We start from the raw sequence: 8595 nt of genomic DNA, 5'->3' as shown, positions 1-8595 counted from the left end.
GTCACAAATTTTAAATGCATACTTGTTTCTTTTTGGCCTGGCAAACAGTGCCCCAATTAACCAAGTGATTTTTTTCATCCTCTTGCCGGACCATCGTAGGGTTATGTGACAGGAACTTAATACGCGATTTTATCGTCAACTGAAAATCACATGCATAATCTTTTGCTAGTTCATGTGCTATCCTGCAGGCGATAATTTAGTCATATATGAATCACCAGACGATCATGATTCTGACATCTTTTGACGTTTTTAGAAAATCCAAGCCATGGTCTGCTGTATTTTGGCCAACATTTGGCAGGTCAAATATTTAAAAATGAAAAAAAACTCGGTGTACACTTTGCTGAGCATTTTTATGGAATACTCGACAAAGTGGACAAATGGCAGCTCCTGATTAGTTATGGCATGGTTTTGGCGAGTGCCCGGCACACGATACTTACTTAACAAAAGCAGCCATGTGTCAACACTTGGTGATTGCTGGCAACTCCCACATCCCAACGTTTACCGAGTGTCAGGTGGATGGCACTCAGCAAGGTGACCACGTGGTGCCCTCTGGAAGCCCCTCCGGCGCCTGTGGCTGGTCCTTTAGCCGAGTGGACGGTTGGCTGCACTCGACATATCCCTCTTTGCCAACTATCTGCACTGGGCAAAGTATGGACACTTGGCACTAGTGGTCTCGTCTCTGAGTACCCGATTACTAGCACTCGGTAAAGTACTCAAAAAAGATGGCTTTGCCGGTCCCACCATAACACTCCGCAAATATTGGACGAGTATTTCCCACCCTTTGCCTTCAATTCCGGCAATGTTGACTATCATTCACATATACTTCCTCTTATTTTATTTACTTTGCATATTAGCTTTGTCCGAAGTGAGACTTCACAGAGTTTGACCAAATTTATAGAAAACAATATAAACATTTACAATAACAAATATGGCGGTTGTGAAAATATATTCAATGATGAATCAACTAGTATCGATTTGGTATTGTAGAAGTTAATAATTTCTTCTATAAAATTGGTCAACATTTACAAAACTCGACTCCAGACAAGGTAATATGCGGACTAAATAAAAATGGAGTATCAAACTCTGACCAAATTTGTCAACAACTAGTGGAATGCATTCAATCAGTTTGTCATAAGGCTTCGGCAAATAGAGCAACTTACAGAAGGATCTCTGGTTTTCCATAGCTGGCTATTCTCGTGTATGCATTGCACATTGCAGCCTGCCAAAAGTATTGCTTATAAGTACACAAAACCTATAAAAACTAAGTAATTAACCTGGAGCTCTGAGTTTCTATTAGTCTGTGTATGGAAATGGCGCCTCGCTTATGACTTGTCGCGGGGAAGAAGATTGCCATGAGGTTTTTTGTTTACACTTATGCCATAATCATAGTGTTTTCTCATCAGGCTAGACTTTAGGTGGCCTAATCTATCCTACAATAGTGAATGATGTAGCGCCTTTTAGCAGTGGTACTACCTATTTTGCATGAAGGAAGTGGTACCACTTTCTTTTCTCTACCATCACATATATTCATGAGCAGACATTTTTCTACCGCGCTCGTTCACCTTTTTGTTCATTTAAACCACTGGCATATAATTGTACAGTTGAATATGCATTGATTTAGGATACATTATTTCATTTCATGGTGACAATTATTGTTTAATTAGTGAAGTATGAGCTTCAGAGAGCATCTAATGCATGAATCACACATGTGTGATATTCTTTTTCATAGAAGATCCTAGCTTTTTGTGGACTTGATACCTTGTGGGAGACTTTTACTGTACTTGCTATCTTGTAGAACAGAATTGTGATTTCTTCATGCTGTGTGCTACAGATACTTTCAGAATTCAAATATATTCATAAATTTGCATGTGGTAGGAGGATATGTCATTATGAATAGCTATTACGAGGTTTCTTATATTGCTGGAATAACATTTCTGATCTATAAATAACTTCTTTTTACTTCCATAGAGTTTGATGATAACGCTTGATTAAATAGTATTTGTAATCTATAATTTTTGTATTGTTTCACATGTGGGAATACTGGTCGCTCTCGGTGCCTCTCCAATTTCTCTAGTGTTGTCTGGATTAGGCTTCAACTGCATGCTTGAAACCTTGCTAATCATAATGGCACAATATCTACATCCTGAGGAAGATGTCAATGGGTTGGATGGCTCTTGAGTCACCACGACAAATCTCATATGAGCTAAATGAGACTCTGTCGGCGACCGATTTTCTGGATCCATGCTTGCTCCCGACACCCACGTCGGGTCTTTTAACTGAAATGCTTAACTATGACCGTCAAACTACTACTCCTACCCCAACACTACCACCAACTCAGGTAATTAATAGTGATGCCAGTCAGTGGCGGACCCAGGATAAAAACCGAACTATGTAACCAGCCGGCTCCGGCGCGTGGCAGACTCTGGATGACAGCGATTGCCGCAGCAGGTTGTGGCCGAGCGACGATTCGTTTGCTCAGTTGCTCTATAATTAATTTTCAAGAAAAGTCGAAGCGGTGTCGTCTTGCCTCTCGATTTAATCACTTCAGTTTTCTTTTATTAAGAGCGGATTGCTCGTGTACGCATAAAACTGGGTTGCTGATAAATTGCCTTTGTTTTTTTTGAGCTTTTTCAAGGGAGTTGGGGCACTAAATCTGGGCTGACTGGGGGCTTGCTGGACTAGTATTGGACATATACAGGGAGGGCCAAATATTGAGTCGGGTCTTGGGCCCCCACTCACCATAATGTGGGTCTGCCCCTGATGCATGCAGTGATTCATGTTGTCGACAATCTCAGTCTGTAAGGTCCGGGTCGTTAGAATTGTATTTTGTTGTGTGTCGGTGATGGGTAACTTGTTTGCTAAGGTACTGACCTAAAATCACATATTTATGGCAAATATTTTTATTTATTATAAATTATTTTGTTGACATACAATCAACAATACATTTTTTGTCTGGAGTGACTATGGCTTAGTTGATTAGATATAGTTTTTCTAAGTTATTAACAATTGATTCGCAAACATACTTGTTTTAAATATTTTCTTTCATTAAGGTGCAATTGAATTCTTTAATTTTGAAAATATTACCTCAAAAAAAACTTTAGTTTAACTGATTGTTTCTGGATCAGAGAAAAGAAAAGAAAAATTGCATGGCTCCGCATATTAACTTCCGGTATTTGACTGAATAGTAGTATATGTAGGTGTTTTCATTTGTTCTATTATTGTTAAATATCTTGGCATGGATGTACAATCTAACAAATATCTTGATAGGAATTCTCAAAGTGCATAGTTTTCTATCTTATGTGCAGTGAATAAAAGAATTTCCATTATGTAGTATATCTACTAAGGGTTTGTCCTTGAATTGCTTACTTTCCTTGCTTACTAGTTTTTTCATCATCATGGTTTTTTTCACATTCCTTGGTCCAACAATCTGAAGGAAATATGCCCTAGAGGCAATAATAAAGTTATTATTTATTTCCTTATTTCATGATAAATGTTTATTATTCATACTAGAATTGTATTAACCAGAAACATGATACATGTGTGAATACATAGACAAACAGAGTGTCACTAGTATGCCTCTACTTGACTAGCTCGTTGATCAAAGATGGTTAAGTTTCCTAGCCATTGACATGGGTTGTCATTTGATTAATGGGATCACATCATTAGGAGAATAATGTGATTGACTTGACCCATTCTGTTAGCTTAGCACTTGATCGTTTAGTATGTTGCTATTGCTTTCTTCATGACTTATACATGTTCCTATGACTATGAGATTATGCAACTCCCGTTTACCGGAGGAACACTTTATGTGCTACCAAATGTCACAACGTAACTGGGTGATTATAAAGGTGCTCTACAGGTGTCTCCAAAGGTACTTGTTGGGTTGGCGTATTTCGAGATTAGGATTTGTCACTCCGATTGTTTGAGAGGTATCTTTGGGCCCACTCGGTAATGCACATCACTATAAGCCTTGCAAGCATTGCAACTAATGAGTTAGTTGCGGGATGATGTATTATGGAATGAGTAAAGAGACTTGCCGGTAACGAGATTGAACTAGGTATTGAGATACCGACGATCGAATCTGGGGCAAGTAACATACCGATGACAAAGGGAACAACATATGTTGTTATGCAGTCTGACCGATAAAGATCTTCGTAGAATATGTAGGAGCCAATATGAGCATCCAGGTTCCGCTATTGGTTATTGACCGAAAACATGTCTCGGTCATGTCTACATAGTTCTCAAACCTGTAGGGTCCGCACGCTTAACGTTACGATGAAAGTTTCATTATGAGTTTATATATTTTGATGTACCGAAGTTTGTTCGGAGTCCCGGATGATATCAGGGACATGACGAGGAGTCTCGAAATGGTCGAGACGTAAAGATCGATATATTGGACGACTATATTCGGACATCGGAAAGGTTCCGAGTGGTTCGGGTATTTTTCGGAGTACCGGGGAGTTACGAGAATACGGGGGAAGAAGTATATGGGCCTTATTGGGCTTTAGGGGAGAGGGAGAGGCAGGCCGCGCCCCCCCCCCCCATTGACTAGTCCGAATTGGACTAGGGGGAGGGGCGGCGCCCCCTTCTTCCTTCTCTTCCCTCTTCCCTTTCCTTGACTCCTACTCCTACTACTTGGAAGGGGGGAATCCTACTCCCGGTGGGAGTAGGACTCCTCCTAGGGCGCGCCATAGAGAGGGCCGCCCCTCCTCCACTCCTTTATATACGGGGAGGGGGGCATCCCTTGGAGACACAACAATTGATTTGTTTGATCTTTTAGCCGTGTGCGGTGCCCCCCTCCACCATAGTCCACCTCGATAATAGTGTAGTGTTGCTTAGGGGAAGCCTTGCGTCGGTAGAACATCAACACCGTCACCATGCCGTTGTGCTGACGAAACTCTCCCTCAACACTCGGCTGGATCGGAGTTCGAGGGACGTCATCGGGCTGAACGTGTGCTGAACTCGAAGGTGTCGTGTGTTCGGTACTTGATCGGTCGGATCGTGAAGACGTACGACTACATCAACCACGTTGTGCTAACGCTTCCGCTTTCGGTCTACGAGGGTACGTGGACACACTCTCCCCTCTCGTTGCTATGCATCACCATGATCTTGCGTATGCGTATGAATTTTTTTGAAATTACTATGTTCCCCATCACAATCTGGTAACATAATTTACAGGTACATTTTACTTTGTGTGAAACATGATGCACAGTAAACCAAAGTGCTACTTCTCTCATCAAGGGATACAAGAGGACTCTCATATGTTCCTAAATTGTGTCAGCAATGAATAATGGTCTTATAATATTGGCATTCATGTCATCTATCTATCATGTACTAAAAGCATATACAAGGAAAAAACTAGAGAAATAGTTCAGAAATTGTTGTGTGGTTGGCTTCTAGGACGAGCGCATATTATGGCGGTCCCGATTGAACATGTATCTGACAATTGTTGATCACGGTCTTGTCTTGAATGGTCAGTTATTTTGGCCTGGTCTTAGGCTTGTAGTTACTATTCGTTCTAGCAATGCATCAAGAGTTTGAGAAACAAGCTTTGTGTTTTCTAGAGAAAGAAAACTAGCAAATATGCAACATAACGACAATCTGATCAATGTATATGTTTGGAATTCCCGCTAATTTTTTTCCATGATTCTTTTAGTAAGAGCTTAGTAGATCATCAACATAGTCCACCTAAGTTCAAATGGCTATGGAAAAGAACCTATTCAAGCACAAGTGTTCGTTTAGCTCCTACTCAGTGATACAGTGAACACTGAAAAAAATTAAGCAGGAGGAGCAAACATCTACATAGCTATATCTATGTTTCTGCCAAAAGAACATGCTGAAAAAACATCAATTCGCTTGGGACTGTTTTTCGCTGAACAATATTGGGACCTCCTATGTCTTCAAGCAATAGCGGTATCTCTCAGCTTGATTAAATCATCATCTTTAGGGATACTCCCTGTCTACCTTGCTTAATAGAAATCATTGCGGTGGTAGCTTGGAGCATACGAAAAACCACAGGGTTGAAAGAGAAGTTTGTAATTTTATCTTTTCGCCCCCCAGCTCTTACGGAAGTGTATAAATGGTCCCTCAACTCCAAAACCAACAAAACTTAGTCCCTCTACTTTAAAACTGAATAAGTTTAGTCCCTCGCTTCGTGCGGTTTCCGTACGGCATGAACAGTAAATTTGAAAAACATTCGAGGAGCTTGTGGTAGAAAATACTAAGGAAAACTACCCTAGGGTGAACAATAAATTTTTGTGGTGTTTTGACATTCGTGGAGCTTGTGGTAGAAAATACTAAGGAAAACTGTCCTAGGGTAAACAGTAAATTAAAAAAAGTAGTAAAACAATTCAAAAAAAGATGTTAATTTCTTTTGGCGACCAAGATTATTGGGTGTGCAAGCTATGTGAAAACTTTGGTGGTGTTTGTACATTGTAGGAGCCCATGGCAAAAAAAAGGCTCAGAAAGAAACTTTGAAAAAGTGCACTATGTTGTTGTTTTATTGCTAGAGCTCCTCGGATGTCATTTAATCACGAAACATTTCACACACCTTACGCACCCGAGAATGATGCCAAAAAATTCTTATTTTTTGAATTGTGTTGCTATTTTTTTGAATTTACTATTCACCCTAGGGAAGGTTTCCTCTACTTTTTTCCCACAAGCGGCTCGAACGTCCAAACACCACAGAAATTTGCACACATCTTGCGCACACGAGTATCTTCGATGTCAAGAAAATTCAGATTTAAAAAAATTGTTGCTATTGTTTTATTTTATTGTTCATTGATTTACGGTTCACGGCAGATGGAAACCACCCGAAGCGGCACGAGGGACTATACTTATCCAGTTTTGGAAGCTAAGGGACTAAAGTTTTATGGTTTTGGAGTTGAGGACTATTTCTAAACTTTCGGAAGAGTTGAGGGACGAAAAATATACTTTTCTAAATTTTTTTATTTGCATAAACCCCTTTTTAATTAACGCAAATACAATAGGCAATTCTCCCATTGGTTCCCTTAATAGACAGTATGTCCACATCACAATAATTAGCTTCTCAGCGCGATGTGGGACAATAATTTGATGCAAATTCTTGAAATTAACACAAATGTAACAATGTGATACTCTCTTGATGATTTGATACAGGAAGCAATATTCCATCTCTATTCGTCAATCCTCCTTTTGTTTTTTTTGGAAAAGGAGGCTCACCCCCGGCCTCTGCATCTGAAAGATGCATGCAGCCAATCCTCCTTTCGTTGGGCGTCTAAATTGATTTAGTCCCAAGTATTATCCATACTGAAGTCAGTCAACGTATGTCCACACACATATCGCATTCGGCAAGAGCGGAAGGACCACACGGAAATCTATGGCAGACGTTCGCACGGACTAAAATGTAACATTCGGAAAATGACTTCAGGATCACACACATATTAGCGTGCTGTGTTCTTTCGCAGAATGAGGCAAGGCCCAGGCTCAGCGCAAACTAAGTTTTAGGGATTGTTTGATTCAAATGATCTTCATAGGATTTGGATCCTTAGAAATTATTTCTACATAGGTTGTTTGATCGGCAGGATTGAAATCATCCTTAGGAAAATTTCTAAAGGATTGCTTTGCACCCTATATTGAAGGGTGCAATTTCTTTGTTTTCTTGCCGGTAGCACACACTTTGATTACAAATTCTTGTGATTTTCTAATCCTATAGGATGAGGCCCTAAATTATTTTACGTAAGGCAATGCTCAGCACAATCCGTCATCTCTCTCCCAGACTGGAGAGCTCACACACCCAACGACATCTATAGCCGGCCAGCTGCGTCCATCATCTCCATCATGCAGTGTGTAAGCGCTCCTTTTTGACTGGGCAAAGGAACTGGTCAATCTTCATGCACATGAGCACGCACGTCCCTCTCTTGGACGCAGAATTCCAGCTATATTCCTCCTTACTCTTCTGGTCCATCCACGTTGCACCGTATACCTCAAAGGCTACATAACTCCTTCACACTTCCGAAGATCAGCGACGAAAAGTTGCAGTACTAACTGCATGTATTCAGAGATCTATGTATGATGTTTATGTAGCAACCAAAATTGGACCACTCATTAATAATTTGTGGCCAATGTCTATCAATAACAAAAGTATGGGCAACCACGTCACAGCCATGACCGAAACCTCACACTCTAAGAGTTAATGGCGAATAGACTCTCATTGTATATATGTCCCACAAGGTAGTGAGGATGTCTCTGCTCTAGTCAACAATTTTTTGTTGCATTAAGGAAAATGAAAGTCCCTTGCAAAAAGATAAAATAAACAACACGAAAGACGTATTCACTTACTATGTGTTCTCCAACTCACCTCCTTCTACTAAGCCGAACCAAGCAAACACATGCACATGTAAATGATAGCCTAAGTCACTATTATTATGCCAGTACCATCATTATGCTTTTTAACTTATTTTCATTGCATTCTGGGAAAATTAATTCATACTGCAATACTTGTACTCGAGTGACTTCTAGAAGGAGGTCAACAATCTCTGAGCTCACGATGATCGAAACAAAGTAGTAAGAGCAATCGTCACTTCACCTTCACATATGACCCGTTCCCTCTCGAAA

The sequence above is a fragment of the Triticum aestivum genome, chromosome 2A, assembly GCF_018294505.1.
Source record: "Triticum aestivum cultivar Chinese Spring chromosome 2A, IWGSC CS RefSeq v2.1, whole genome shotgun sequence".
Classification (NCBI taxonomy): Eukaryota; Viridiplantae; Streptophyta; class Magnoliopsida; order Poales; family Poaceae; genus Triticum; species Triticum aestivum.
Note: the sequence above shows the minus strand (reverse complement) of the source record.